The sequence below is a fragment of the Pinus tabuliformis genome, chromosome 2_2 (genome assembly GCF_031772625.1).
Source record: "Pinus tabuliformis cultivar Carrire ecotype Pingquan chromosome 2_2, CPIR1, whole genome shotgun sequence".
NCBI classification, from domain to species: Eukaryota; Viridiplantae; Streptophyta; class Pinopsida; order Pinales; family Pinaceae; genus Pinus; species Pinus tabuliformis.
The window spans coordinates 140,300,516-140,316,070 of NC_142300.1; the positions used below are offsets into that span (position 1 = coordinate 140,300,516).

The following is a 15,555-nucleotide window of genomic DNA, read 5'->3' on the forward strand; positions in this document are numbered from 1 at the left end:
CTATTCATGCATATGCATCACCAGATCTCGAATCAGGTAGTGCACTTCATCATTTGTATCAACTTCATCACGACCTTCTTTAGATGATTCCAAATCCGATAGACATTCAGGATTCTTTTTAAGAAGTTCAAGTACCTGTTCACAGTACATCACTTTGCATTGAAAAACAGAACACTGCACTAAAGAACTCGGTGGTGCAATCACTTCAACTTTTTCATTCAGATTCAGAACTGATGACAAGCATACATGCAGGAGCTTGAGAACAGGCCACCTGTAAAATATATCCACCCCAGAACTATTTTGCATGACAGCTACTATGGATTCGAACAAATCCCCAATTTCGTAGCGCGCTACGAAATCACTTGAAGCATGTTGCGCTGCGAAACTGTTAAAAGAGGATTCATGCGCTGCAAAAACACCCTGTCCTTAGGCTAGGCTAAAAAATTGTGGCAACAGAATTTCCGGTGATAACAGTGGCTCCACTTGGGATAGTGCGCCCTTGTGGTACACTAAGAACATGCAGTTCCAGTGCCTTATAAAACTTATTTGACAAACAGAAATTTGCTTGACCAGCATGACTGTAGGAGAAAGAAAGCTACATCTACTGAAAAAAGAAATGCTCAGTTAACCTTGAGCTTATTTGCATTTACCTACCTACCTACCCTAACAATTCAAACTTCCCTCAGCTCAATCAATATGAAATTTCCAATGTAGCCAATCCACTGCTTTATCTGATATTTGATTTCTTTGACCGCATTGGAGTTCAGAGCCAATCTGACAGTGTGATGACCGCTGCCACTGAAACTGCCTCTGATCTTTATATGAAAACTGAAACACTGGAGAATAAAACTCTTCCATGTAATCAGCTATAGGATCCCAGAACACATGATCAGCTTGTCTTTCCTTGTAACTTTCCAGCTGTGCAAACTGATCTTCAACCACAGTGTTCAGTTCCTCAATCGTGAAAGAGAAAGGAACCAGCATAGTCTCCTTGCGTTCTGCCATAGAAAACTTCTGAGAATAATGATCATGATCATGAAAACTGTATGCCTGAATTTGTCCTTCTAAACCTTCAATTTCTTTTTCAAGGTCCTCAGCAAATTCATCAAAAAATCTCATCCTATCTTCTGTCTTGCAGTCAAGGGATTTTAGATATGAGGACAAAGACAAAGAAAAAGATTCATTTGTTTCTTCTTTACTATGATCATCATTCCATTGTTTGAAACCCTCCACTGAAGGAGAGTCTACCACCACCTCTGACCTATCTATCCATTCCTCCAAAAACATAAGCCATAAGTCTTGAAATGACTTAACGGATTTGATAGGAAAACTTTCAATCCATTGTTTGCATTTCCCTTGAAGTGAATCATAGAATAACATAATGCAAACATCCTCATGTTTAACTCTAAGAAGCTCAGTAAAATGACAAAATTCTGTTATATGCTTCAAGGTTAAACTCAAATCTTCACCGTTGAATTTTGGACCATTCCTTAGAAAATATGCATCCTTGGGAAAATGATTTGGGAAACCATGAATTCCTGAAAAATCTATGCATGCATACCTTGAACTAAGAATGGCAGCTTCTGGGTCCTTCATACCTCCAGTGGAATCACCATGAATGTATGACTCTCGAATTCTTCAACAATGGAGTCGCCAAGGTAGTTTTGCAGCCACGAAAATCATTTTGAACTCCTGCTACCTTCAGAAATCCAATCTTCAAATTACGGGAGAGAGTAAGCTTCAGGCTCCCGGCAGACGCACCAAAATGTTATCACAAAATCAGTACTAAGGGCTGCAGCCAAGAAAGATTTCATGTAACTCTTTCAACCAGACTTTAGACCAAGGATTAGCCTCCTTGATCAGAGAGGGCTCTCTCAAAGACTTTTGATAAAAATCAATCACAACAACAGATGGCTAACTCTTTACAAATTCATGAAAACAAAGCTGGTTGAACACATATCAAATTGGTCTTCATTGGGCTATGGAGTCTTACACATTTAACAAACAAAAGCACAGTCATTTCATGGAAGTCAAGGCTCTTTGCATTAGATGTTCAAACATATCTCACACAAACCACAGCTTGCCAAACATACAGGAAGTCAGAGCATTAGAAATGAATTCTGAGTGATTATGTTATAACAATGCTGTAAAAGAACATATAAGAGAAAACACCACCATCATATTTGAACAAAATAATCCATTGAGAATCTTGAGAAGAAACAACCACTGTTTTACTAATACTGTAACAAGTCTTTACATTGACCCAAATAACTCTGTTTTTGTATAAAATGTCCAACCCAGTTTACATCAGAGTCATTTCTATATATAGGAAAACCAAAATACTAAACTACCATGAGTCTCCTCAACCAGCATGAGGGGAGAGCCCGAAATCCTATTATTAATTGCCTTATCTCTATCTAAACAAACTTATTAAATACAAAGGTATTGCACTGTGATTACAAAGAGTCCTAAAACAATTAAAACTCTAATTCTACATCATGCTGGAAATGGAATTTATTACAACCAAGATGGTGCTCCTACGAGAAAAAGGAGAGAATAGGCTCATCCTCTGACAAATGGCTTCTTTTAGTTTGGCTGTGACAGGTGTCTGCAGTTTCTTACTAGCCTTTAATATGACATGTTTTCCAACACCCTGAAATGTAGGAAACTGTTCCTGCTTGTCGGTCCTTGGTTTGCCTCAACATATTCGAATCCAAAGGAGTATGCTTTTAACCTTTAATTAACCAAAATAGAGCGGACTGCCATATCTTGGATGTGATGTAGGCTGTATTGATGGACAAGTGTCTCTCTTCTAACATTCCCGGTCAAACTGTTTATTCTGCATTGAAAAACATCACCTACAGCAGTTTCGTAGCGCGCTACGAAACTGCTGTGTGATTTAAAAAAAACACAGTCTTCCTCACTGGTTTCTGCTAACACTGTGCTTATGGCTGCACTTTTTCCAACAGTGGCATCCAATGAAACTTTTAACACATCAGGAGGTCACTCCATCCCTCTTACTTTATCAACAACTTGAATTGCATGCTGAACTTGTGGTATTGCCAAACCTGTGAAATAGGCCGTTACCTCTGGAATGAATCTGTACAGAAAAACAACCAACGCTGGTAACATATAGCTGAGGGTAGGCACTAAAACTTGGTAAAGAAAAAACATTGTCTTCTTCAGCTGACGTCCAGATTGCCATTCTAAATACATCTTTGATCCTTTGCCGAACTTTTAATATCAGAACCTTATAAACAAGTTCATAACCTCTTTCACTTAGACACTTAGCAAAATGAGCACAATTACTGAGAACCTGCCCTTGATATGCTGTATACTCTGAGGTAGTTGCCTGTTTAAGAGCAACAGCTAAGCCAGTTATGGTATGATTGTGAGGACCACCTTGAAGACCAGGGAACATAGCTGCGTTGATCCTTTCCTCATAGTCATACTTAACCTCTTGCCCCTGCTTGTTGATTTCTTTGATGCCCTTTCTATAAAATATCATTGCACCACGAGGACCACGGAGTGACTTGTGTGTAGTAGTAGTCACTACATCTGCAAACTCAAAAGGAAATGGAACTACACCAGCTGCAACAAGTCCACTTATGTGTGTCATGTCCGCCAACAACACAGCTTTTTGCTTGTCACAAACCTTGCGCATCCGAGCATAGTCATAATGGTGTGCATAAGCACTAGCAACAATGAGTTTAGGCCTGAATAGGACTGCACTTTTCTCCAGCTGGTCATAATCAATATAACCTGTAGATTCATCCAATCTATAAGGCATTGTTTCAAAGAGGATTGAAACTGCTGAGATCTTTTTAGAATCGGTCTGGTAACCATGAGACAGATGGCCACCATGTGGAAAATCAAGTGCCATGATACGATCATGGGGCTTCAACAAAGCAGTGTAAACTTGAAAATTAGCCGGAGAGCCTAACAAGGGTTGTTCATTAACTCCCCATTTATCTGGATCCAAACCAAATGCTTCCAATGATCTTTTCTGACATAACGACTCTGTCATGTCAATGACTTCATTTCCTCCATAGTATCTTGCACCAGGATAGCGACTGATCCTACAGCCTGCATGACTGATAATGAAGTAAAGTTCTCTGAAGGGATAAGTTCAAGACCCTTCCATTGTCGATTTTTTTTTTCAAGTTCTATGATATTCGCAATTTCGGGATCGACCTCCTCCAGTGGAACATTCAGCTGCTTTGGACAAGTGACATGGGACTTTTGTTTTTCGGGACGAGAGTAGTCGGCCTCGTTGGAAAGAGCAACAGTAGATTGCAGAGCTCTTTGTAGCATAGCCGGTCCGGGAGGGTATCTAACGATTTTTTTTACACGGCTCTTCCAATGAAATAAAAAAAACTCTTCACCTTCTTTGCAATGGGAGGCACCGGCTTAGAACCTGCTTTCATTTATTTTATTCAATGCAAACTCATCTTTAATGACATCTGTCAATATAATTCCAGCCCTTGTGCCACATCATCAGCAGATGCAACTGCGACCATAACACCTCTCTGTTTCACAGCTTCCCTAAAGACAATCTTGAACGTTATCAACGTTATCTCGATACCAAAAGGGGCAAAAAGAGTCGGTTTGCGCACCGAACTACTAACAAATTCTGCACTAATTCCTTTCCAATGCAATGATCAATCCGATAAATCTGCTCTTCACTGAAACGCTACCCAAGCTGTTTACTCAAATTCTCTGCTGATGTTAAGTCCATCACATGTATGACCTGTCCTTCCTTTGCGTTGATCTGCCTGAGATTTCGACACCCAAACCAGATGTGGCACATGTCTTTTGTTGTCGTTATTCCAAAATATGTCTTTCTGTAAGAATGGCAAATTTGCATAGCTCTTATTGCTTGTTCAATATCAATGCTACTATGAAGAACGTGGACCTTGAAACACATCCTAGAATGTGACTTGAGGAAGGTAACACTCTGGTTTTCTTATCTTGATCTACTTCCCCAGGCCTACAAAACTAGGGCTCGCTCCACTTCACAGTCTTCATTACTGAACCTCCTCTTCACAATATTACTATATTATGCATAACACTGAGGCTGATACAGGTTCTTGTAAAACATAACCTTCACTTAATTTCATTGCATTAGTAGTATGGGTGTTGCGATGATGTCATGAACTGCAGCATAGACATTGATCCATTATCATCATCATTTTAAAAAAAATCGAACATCATAAAATCATAGCTCTGCTTATGAATATGATTGGTATCCTGTAGTTGTCATTGATGACTGTAATCATGTCAGTGCCCTCCAAACAGTCACTAATGAAAGCCCAACATGAATTCTAACGACGAGCAACAAATAGAACCAATAGAATGACCTATACAGTGATCCGTTCAACCTTTGGTGATGCAACTTTATACATATGTCATTCTATTGATTCAAACAGCCACTGCTGCTCCAGGGACCGATATGTTGGTAAAATGCTATTCTTTAGGTCTTGCTCCTATTCATGCATATGCATCACCAGATCTCGAATCAGGTAGTGCACTTCATCATTTGTATCAACTTCATCACGGCCTTCTTTAGATGATTCCAAATCCGATAGACATTCAGGATTCTTTTTAAGAAGTTCAAGTACCTGTTCACAGTACATCACTTTGCATTGAAAAACAAAACACTGCACTAAAGAACTCGGTGGTGCAATCACTTCAACTTTTTCATTCAGATTCAGAACTGATGACAAGCATACACGCAGGAGCTTGAGAATAGGCCACTTGTAAAATATATCCACCCCAGAACTATTTTGCATGACAGCTACTATGGATTCGAACAAATCCCCAATTTCGTAGCGCGCTACGAAATCACTTGAAGCATGTTGCGCTGCGAAACTGTTAAAAGAGGATTCATGCGCTGCAAAAACACCCTGTCCTTAGGCTAGGCTAAAAAATTGTGGCAACAGAATTTCCGGTGATAACAGGTTCCTTGCTTGATTCCTCTCCCTTCTGATACATCTTTGCCACTCGCTTCCTCATCTACCCAGCTTCAAAGAGCACCCGTGAAATCAAAGTAGCATAACACTATCCAAGAACAGAGATCTACTATCACAAACAATATAGGACCAGATATATATTGACCACACAAATGCATATATCATCAATCATACAAGAATGTGGAGGAAAAATTAAATATCTTTATTAATATCAAGAATAGAAAAGAGTATTACAAACAATTATTCTGACCCAGCATCATCCTCTCAGCAAGAAAGCCCTTCTTCACCTCATGAAAAGCTTAGATCATCCAACACTATGATGTTACACCAAGAAACCAGTAGCACTTCCTTACAAGATACAAAATTCCAAGCCTCTGGATCTCTGGGATGAGGGATCCATATATAGATGATTGTAGGGAGGTGACTCAGCTTCTGATATTTGATTAGTGTCCTCTCTCTGATAGTTCTTGATTCCACTTGGAGATTGATGATCTCTTACTCATCCCTGGGAGAATTCAGAGAGGCAAGTGTCACAGGAGAAGCTTCTGGAAGATTCCATGATCATCCACCCCGCAAATTGACTCTGCCATTTGTCCACTCTCGCCCATCGTACCCCATAGAAGGGATTTTCAGTATGCATCGCACCTCCCGTGTGCATTTAGGTGGGATGCATCGCACTTTGACCATGGAGCAGGTGAGATGGTCCAGCTTTTACTAGTTCTGAGTAGTTTTTCATGGAGAACTTCTGGGAGATGATGTAATCAGCTGACCTTGTTCTTTTAGGGGATGGAACAACACTTTTAGGGACTTAGGAGTCCTTGGTTTATGGACATGTTTGATTGCAGTGCCCAAAAATGTCTATAATATGCGAGTCGTTTGAGGGTGTCCATGTAAACTTGTTCAGGCGGGTCGTTTGAGGGTGTCTGTGTAAACTTGTTTGAGTGGGTCAGGCGAGGGAATCTGTGTAAACTTGTTCGAGTGGGTCAAGCGAGGGAATCCATGTAAAATCATTCGGATGGGTTGAGCGAGGGTGTCTGTGTAAACTCATTTGGTTGGGTCATTCAGTGTGAGGGTATGCCGGGGCACACGAGCTCGTATCAAAAATTCTAAGTTGTGACCCGGGGTGGGCACTGTGCACATTCGTGCAGCTCGTTTGCTCGACTCTTCCTTGTCCCTTCATTTCGGTCGTGTGGGTGCCCATGTAAATTTATTTGGGTGGGTTGTTTGAGGGCATCTGTGTCAACTCATTTGGGTGGGTCATTCAGGCAGGTTGTTTGAGGGCATCCGTGTAAACTCATTCGGGTGGGTCGTTTGAGGGCATTCGTGTAAATTCGTTTAGGTGGGTCATTTGAGGGCATCCGTGTAAACTCGTTCGGGCGGGTCGTATTAGGGCATCTGCGTAAACTCATTCGGGTGGGTCGAGCGAGGGCATCTATGTAAACTTGTTCGATAGAGTCGGTCGAGGGCATCCATGTAAACTCATTCTGTCAGGTCGTTTAGTGTGAGGGCGCACCCAGGCACATGAGCCAATATAAAAAATGCTAAGTTGTGACTGAGGGTGGGCTTTGTGCATGTTCGTACAACTTGTTTGCTTAGCTATCCCTTGTCCCTTCATTTTGGTCATGTGGACACCCATGTAAACTCATTCGAGTGGGTCGTTTGAGGGCGTCCATGTCAACTCATTCAGGTGGGTCATTTGAGCGCGTCTGTGTAAACTCATTTGGGCAAGTCATTTGAGCATGTCCGTGTAAACTTGTTTGAGCGGGTCGGGCGAGGACATCCGTGTAAACTTGTTCGGGCGGGTCAGGCGAGGGTGTCCATGTAAACTCGTTCGGTCGGATCGTTCAGCGTCAAGGCACGCCTGAGCACAGGAGCCCATATCAAAAATTGTAAGTTATGACCCAGGGTGGGCTTTGTGCATGTTCATGCAGCTTATTTTTTCGACTCTCCCTTGTCCCTTCGTTTCTGTAAGGCCCAAGAGCTGCACGGCGTTTGGTCGCGTAGGCGGTTAGTTGAGTTGCGATGTAGTGGGACAAATCATGAGGTGAAATGGAGAAAATGTGAAGTGTTTTGGGTGGTATGTTTATATGTTGTGTGGGTGGTCCTAGGTGAGCCGACGGGTGAACCACCACATGGGTGGGCCATCCTGGGCAGGCCGACAGTCAAGTTGGTGAAGGGCTGATGAGTTGGAGTGTCGAATGGTGGGTCGGCCGAACGATGGGCGGATGAGTTGATGGGTCGGCCTGGGCGCCCCACTCAAAGTGCGATGGATATGAATAGGAGAAGGATGAGTTGGAGATGAGGCATTCGATCATTGAACTTGGATGAGTTGGAAGTGCGAGCTAAGTCTGCGGTGGAGGTGCAGTTCACCATGTAGATGTGCATGCGCAATGGGCAGGTCGAATCGTAGCATTTCGTGCAAACTGTTCAAGGCATTGGTGCAAGGTTGAATGACAGGCAAACTGGATAGGGTGTTCATGTAGGGTTGAATGACAGGAAAAATGGATAGGGTGTTTGTGCAGGGCAGAATGATGGGCGAATCGGATAGGGCGTTCATGCAAGGTTGAACGACGGGCGTACCGGGTGACTCTGTGAGGGCATATGCTAAATGAAGTGTGGGTGAACTGGAGGTTATGAACGGGATTTTGTGTAGGTGGTACTACATGTGGCCCACCGAACAAAGGGAGGTTGAAATCGTGAATGGGAGTTCATGTGAGAGGCAACACAAGTGCGTGTGTACCCACCGAACAAAGGCAGAGTTGGGATGAACGATAATGTCAAGCAGGGTAACACAGTGAGGGTGTTTGTTGAATGAATGGTGAATGAGCTGGGTGGAGAAGTGTGACGGGTTGCGAACAAATGTAACCAATGTGCGGACGTGCCAAGTAGGCTTGCATGATGACACGGGTGGGTGCCCAAGTTGGGCAAACGGCACGATGAGCTGTACAAACGCGTTCATGGGTGAACGAAGAGTTGGGAAGAACATGGGACGACCATTCAGACTTGTCGACGAGCTGGGAAATCAAGTTTGTTGAAAGTTGAAAAATTGGCTAAGTGTAAATTTGGGGTTTCCTCCAAGATTTAATCTGTACATGAAATTTAAATATATTGATATATGGGCAGATTCACATCAGGGAGTTGCCCCTCCCTTTATACTATTGTACATTTATACATGTTAATGTTGTTATGATGAATGTTTATGGTTTTCATTGTTTATAAAGGATAACTTAATACTTGGTAATGAAAAATAAACTAAGTACAAATGTTAGGCATAGTCCACGGTCATAAGTATTGGTGAAAAGAAAGTGGTCAGTGGTACCGCACCTCGTTATAGTGTGGTTAGAAGAGTACCGCCAGTGTAGGGGTGTGACAGTTGGTATCAGAGCTAGTGAACTAAATCAAGGAGCTGATTCCACAAGAAGACCGAAGACTTGGTAGGGAGCTCAATTTTTCTAGGTGACAAGTGGTATATCAGAGGTGGTTCAGAAATCTGAAGGCTGATTAGCAGAGGTGCAGCTGAAATGATCCTGGTTTGACTGATTCTGAGCAATTTCTGGTGGAGAACTTCTGGGAGAAGGTGTAATTTGTTGACCTTGTTCCTTTAGGGGTCGGAACAACACTTTTAGGGACTTAGGATCCCTTGGTTTATGGACATTTCATGCTTAGAGCTGTAAGGCACAAAAATGTCTATAACAGTTGCCCCCTAAAGTATGAGGCCGTTTATCGGGTGAAATGCTTTATTAGGAGGATCCGAAGTTCTTTCAATGCTGGGAGGAGACCTGTAATAAGATACAATACAATACATTATCTTCATACTGTTTTCATGATCTAGCTGAGGCGGGCATTCCCATGCTCAGCTTTATAAATTCATTTTCATGTACATAGGATAGACAATCGTCTGATGGTAGACTGATGATTCTGATAGAGCCATCATCCTTTTGGTAGGATGATTATATGTGCTGCAATGCTGTACATTTCAATGTCTTTATTTTCCTGAATATATATCGCAGCCCAGATGGATGAAACTAGATCTGGGGTCTTCAATCTCATCCGATCTTCACTCGAAGTACAAGTCGATCCATGTGAGAAATGTTTTGAATTCGAACATGGAAAGACATCGCTTGATTACCAGTCAATGATGTAAACTGTTAACAAGCGCGAGAGGAATCACCGATAATGATGATGACCCTCAAGGTACTGCAGTACAATTCACGTGGTGTGAATAAAGGACTTGGCGTTGAACACCACACAAAATCTTTCGGTCGAAGGTCATTGATGTATACCTGTCGTCGGAAGTGAGAAACTTGCCATTGAGGCATGCAAGCTTCAAAGTACTGAAGGGGTTGTTCCTAGATCAACTTCTTGGATAATGAGCTGATGTTGACAAGAAGCAATCCGTCAAAGGAGGGCCTTAATGAATCCCACATCAATGACACGGAACGGAGCAAATGATTTTGATGGAGGTGAAAACGATCAGATGATATATGGTTTAGGATGGCGGTCATGAAAGAATGAAGTATAATGTATGGTAGTGGATGGGACACGGGTGACTTCTCTGGATAACTTCTCTTGAACATGTCGGCGACACTTATGTGATGGATTGGTAGCATTTACCCCAAATGTGGATGGTATGGTGTGACCATGGTGATGTGACCGGTGAATGAAACAACCCAACCCGACTCAAGCACGGAATGGAAGTGTCATGTTCAAGAGCGACTTGCTACCAATAAAGATTCTTTGAGTTTTCTTCCCAAATTTTCCCCAGTCATTGTTGACCAGTACCTGTTTATTTTTGTCAAGCTTGATGAGGATAACATATGCTTGTTCTATAATTTGCCCTTCGAGCAAACTGTTGTTGGGAAAAGTATCCAATACGAAATGACCCTATCCCACTCTAAGGGTGATAGTACCTCAGCAACAACTGAATACAAAGCTATTCAAGATTACTTCTTTATGAGATGTAAGAGAGAGGAGGAAGAGATCCACTAACCGTTATCTTCCGCTAATGATTGATCCAATCTTCCCTCTTTGCTGCTTGCTCCCAGCTCCTTGCTCTTTCACTGGCCCAGCTACACAAAGATCCTGTAAAAGCACAAGAAAAGGAAACTACAAGAAGCATACATCCATAATTGATTCTAGGATTAGAATAAATCAAATATACAAGCATCAATACGCCATTGAGACACATGCATATAGAAGAACCTCAAATGCTTTATTAATGGAAGAAGTAAAGTTCTGAGAGTGTTACAATCGTAAGAGGCCCAATCCAGCAGCACCTCCTAGCAGAAAGAAATCTCCTCTTCACCTCCTTCAAGCAAATCACCCAATAGTTCTATACTCAAACCAACAACACTTCCTTACAGTCACGAGAATCCAGCCTCCCTAGACCTCATGAGAGAGCTCTATATATAGGAGTTTTGGAGAAAGGATGAGTCAGCTTGAGGTTGGCATGAAGCTGACTAGTGTCCTCTCCCACTTCAGTTATTCTTCAGTTCTTAAGTCCACTTGGAGGTTCTTGCTTCCACTTGGAGATCAAGACCCTCTTACTCATCAATAGGCGAATTCCCTGAACCAAGTGTCATTTTGGAAGCTTCCTGGGCATTTGACACATTGAGGAATGACATTGCCACTTGGCCAATCTCGCCCAGCGCAGGTAGCCTTCATTGCTTTTGACATTCAGCGCAGGTACAGAGTGGAGTAGTTGAAATTCAGCGCAGATGCTCAGTGGAGCAGTTGACATGATCCAGAAATAGCTTGTTTTTGAGTGTTTTCAGGTGGAGAACTGATTTTTAGTGCTGTGGTTTGCTGACCTTGTTCCTCTAGGGGTAGGAACAACATGTTTAGGGACTTTGGATCCCTTAGATTATTGACATTTCATGCTTCATGTTGTAAGGCACAAAAATGTCTATAACACAAACCCATCGCTATGTTTTAACGAGCCTAGCGATAGTGAAACTCGTTCTCGTCTAAAGACAAGTTTGTCGCTATTAATCTTTTTAACGAGTTTAACGACAAAGATAACTCGGTCCTTTTCATTTTTAGAGAGTCTGAAAAGGTACGTAAAGGTAACTCCAAAATTCCTTTTTCATCATCTAATCCCTTAAGTCCGAAAAAATATAAAACAATACAGAAGGGATGAATTTTCGATAGTTTTAACGAGCCGAACAAAACAAGCGCTCGATCTTTTTGTGCAATAATCCCTCAGGTCCAAAAAGATTAAAATCTAGAGGAGGGATAGCACTTCCGGTCACTTTAACGAGCTGGAAGGCCAAAACTCGACAATCTTTTCATATTGTACCAGTCAGTTGAAAAGATCTTAAAGAAGACTCGTCTTTTGAGGAACGAGTGATAAAATGGGTAGCAGTTGATTCCAGGTAAGGTTTGGAATTTTCCAATCACGACAGTGTCATAAGGATGGCTAGTGAAATCACTCTTCACAGCTGTTCCTCAAAATGGGTAAACAATCAAATGGAGGTGAATGATCGGCCAATGAAAAGTGGAGGTGATGGTGCAAACACGACCAAGGCTTTAATGGCTGAAATGCTACATTCACGGTGGTTATTTACCAGGGAATAGTTCATTTTTTAACGAGCTTAAACGCGGGTGGAAACATTTGCTCATGTCTTATGTTTATTTTTTAACGAGCTTGAACTATGTGCTAAAACTGCTCGATTAATCCAGTCATATGATAAGAATGTCTCATATAAAATTGGCAATTTTTAGAGTTTTGCCCCACATCCTTTCTTTATGCAAGTTAGGTGACGACTAATCCTACGAGTTTAAAGGGTTAGAGGTCCTAAAAATTTAAAAAATAAATAGCCGCCCCTCGATTACACTCCAAATGGTTTGCATGCCCCCAGGTATAAAATATGGTTTCAAGGTTACCCCTCAATATGCAGACAAAACATTTGTTCTATCAGGAAAGGCCTAACTCTTACAGGTTACCCAAAGATTGTTCTATTCACGGTGCAAACAAAACACTTCTTCGGCGATATCTACCAAGATAAACAAAGGTGAGTGACGACGTCCGCCAACTCACATAACTTTGACAAGAGAATCTTATTCTAGAATAACTCCTCTTCCACTGACGGATGGGGTACAGACTAGTCATATTCTCCTGCGGAAACCTACCCTATACCCGAAGTTTTCCTGCCGAAGCAGACCAGGACGCATGCCCCCTGGGTTTCAGTCATATCCCTCCGAATTGCTCGCGCTCATCGGGAGGAAGGACTGGGGATTGAGACATTTCTTGCGTGAAGAGACCATTTAGGGATGGTATATGACTATTTGCTATGCGTGATCTGGGAAATGAAAGCTGGTCCACGAGCTTGACCACTCTTCCTTCGTGCGGAAAACACATTACTCTAAAGAGTGAGGAGACGATGACTCCCATGCAATAAATATAGTCTCATCCAAGGAGTAGGTTATAATCCAAGGGTCCTTGAACTACCATTATGTTCATGCGAACTGTCTTCCCTCTCAATGTTATGGGCACATCGGGAAGGATCCCTAAAGGTCGACTGGTTCCTTTATCAAAGCCTGTCAGATTTCTCATCTCAAGCAAAAGCGATGGCGAACCAAGTGCTTTCCAAGCAGTAGAGGAAAGGATGCTCACATAAGCCCCCTCATCTATGATGGTACCAGCCATGACCATTCTATATATTTGAACGATAATTCGGAATGGTACACTTGCTGGTAAACGGGGTCTGCCTAGTTGATTCCAGTCGAAGGAGACAACTAGGTTGCTTGGAAGTGGGATAGAGTAGACGGCAAGGTATGGCTCTGACAAACTTCCCTCCTGCGGTAAGGGAATGGGTAGATTTCCCCCATGTTCGTCGGAGTCTGTGTTGATGAAGAGAATTTGGACGGTGTCATCCTTGTTCTCTTCAGTGACTGTATCATCCGAAGATAAAACCTCTGAAGGCAAGACCGGGTCAACTGCCGCCTCGACCTTTCAGATGGTTTATCTTCAATGATAGGTGCTTTAGCCGACCACTTGAGCGGGCCAGCTGGATTCTCAACTAGCGACGGACTCGGAAAGAGTTTTTTATATCCAGGAGGAAGTCGTAACGGTGAAACCGGACGATCATCCAAAACTCTTTTCGCTTCGTCTAAGAAGGGACAACGGTGGATGGCATGATTGCCTTCACACAGTTTACAAGGAAATCTAGCTTTCCCTTTTTGTCCTGGGGCTTCACTTTTGCTAGTTGACGGTGTGCTTTCAACATGATCATCAGAGGTTGATGATACTGGATTGTGCAAACAAGGATACCAGTCCCTTAGTATTCGAGGCATGCAAGGACAATCTCTGTGAAAGTGGTCTCCTTTGCAAATGACACATGGCGATTTAGGCCTGGTCGGTGCAGTGTGTGGATTTTCGTTAGACGACACTCGTTTTCCCCCATTCACCTTTGACTCCTTCTTCTTCTTCTCTTTCTTATTCTTCTCCTTCTTCTCCTTAGGAACTTGAATTTTGGCTTGCCAGCCCCATCAAGCAAAGAGGAATGAGGAGAGAAAGAATTAGAGGAAGTAGAAGGTTGGTGGGAAACTCTGGACTCATCTAATTACTGATTCGATTGTTCAGGAATGGTGGTGTTCTGAATGACATTGGTTGAGAAGAGCCATATTGGCAAGCCAATTGTCAGTCTTGGAAGTGACAATGTGGACATATGGGGTGCACCAACATCTCCCCAAGAGGAGAAGGGACTAGGATTTCCACCAAGGGGAATTCCTTGGTTGGTAGACTCCATTTTCTCAACCTAAGATCAACGTAGGAAAAGGGTATGAATATTCCGTTTAAAATAAATTTTTAGACGCTTTGACACAACTTGTTTTTTCAGTTTTTAAGATTCGAGAAAAAACAAAATATGACTCTAGTATCCTTCGATTTTTAATGAGCCTGAAGTGACAAATGCTCCGATGGACCTTTTCCGTTAAGGAGTCTGAAAAGGAACGAAAGGGACTGCTCTGGAGATCTAGGTAGAGGGAGTACCAAACCAATTACAAAACTGCAGAATACTTTTTACGGTACGACAGTCAATCTTCCCGAATGCTGTGTTCGGTGCATTACGATCAGTAGGGCGGCCGACACGGCTTCCTATGGATAAAAGGTTTTAAGCCTATAGGGGTCTCCCAATATATACTCGACGGTACGTGGGAGCATAAGTCCGTACTGGCACTTATCGTCTCAAAGTGGAGGAATCACCCAACCATCAGTGAGGACAACAGTTACCAGGCTTTACGATGCCGGAATACGTCTCTAGCCTAGACCTCTAAATGTTGTGCGTTAAGTTCCAAAGCGTTGTTAGATTCATTCAATTTATTTTAAGTTGATATTTCTTATGAAGTTTGCCTTTTGGGTTCACCACGAGATGTAGATGTAATTCCTAAAATGCAATCTAAAGATGATAAGCAAACTTTTATCTCTTTTCAGCAATGAAAATCCTAGCTACAAGGGGAAAAGAAAGACACAATCTTTTCTCAAAGAGCAAAGAGCACACTGTAAATGCACTTTTCCTAAATCAAGCCAAACAGACTGTCAATATGCAAATGCACATGTGCATGTATTTTTTTTTCACTTTCT

At 42.2% G+C, this 15,555-nt stretch overlaps 1 pseudogene; it reads right to left on the minus strand.

The window, feature by feature from the left end:
* Positions 1–4,320, minus strand: LOC149191748 (serine hydroxymethyltransferase, mitochondrial pseudogene; annotated as a pseudogene).
* Positions 4,321–15,555: the final 11,235 nt, after the last annotated feature.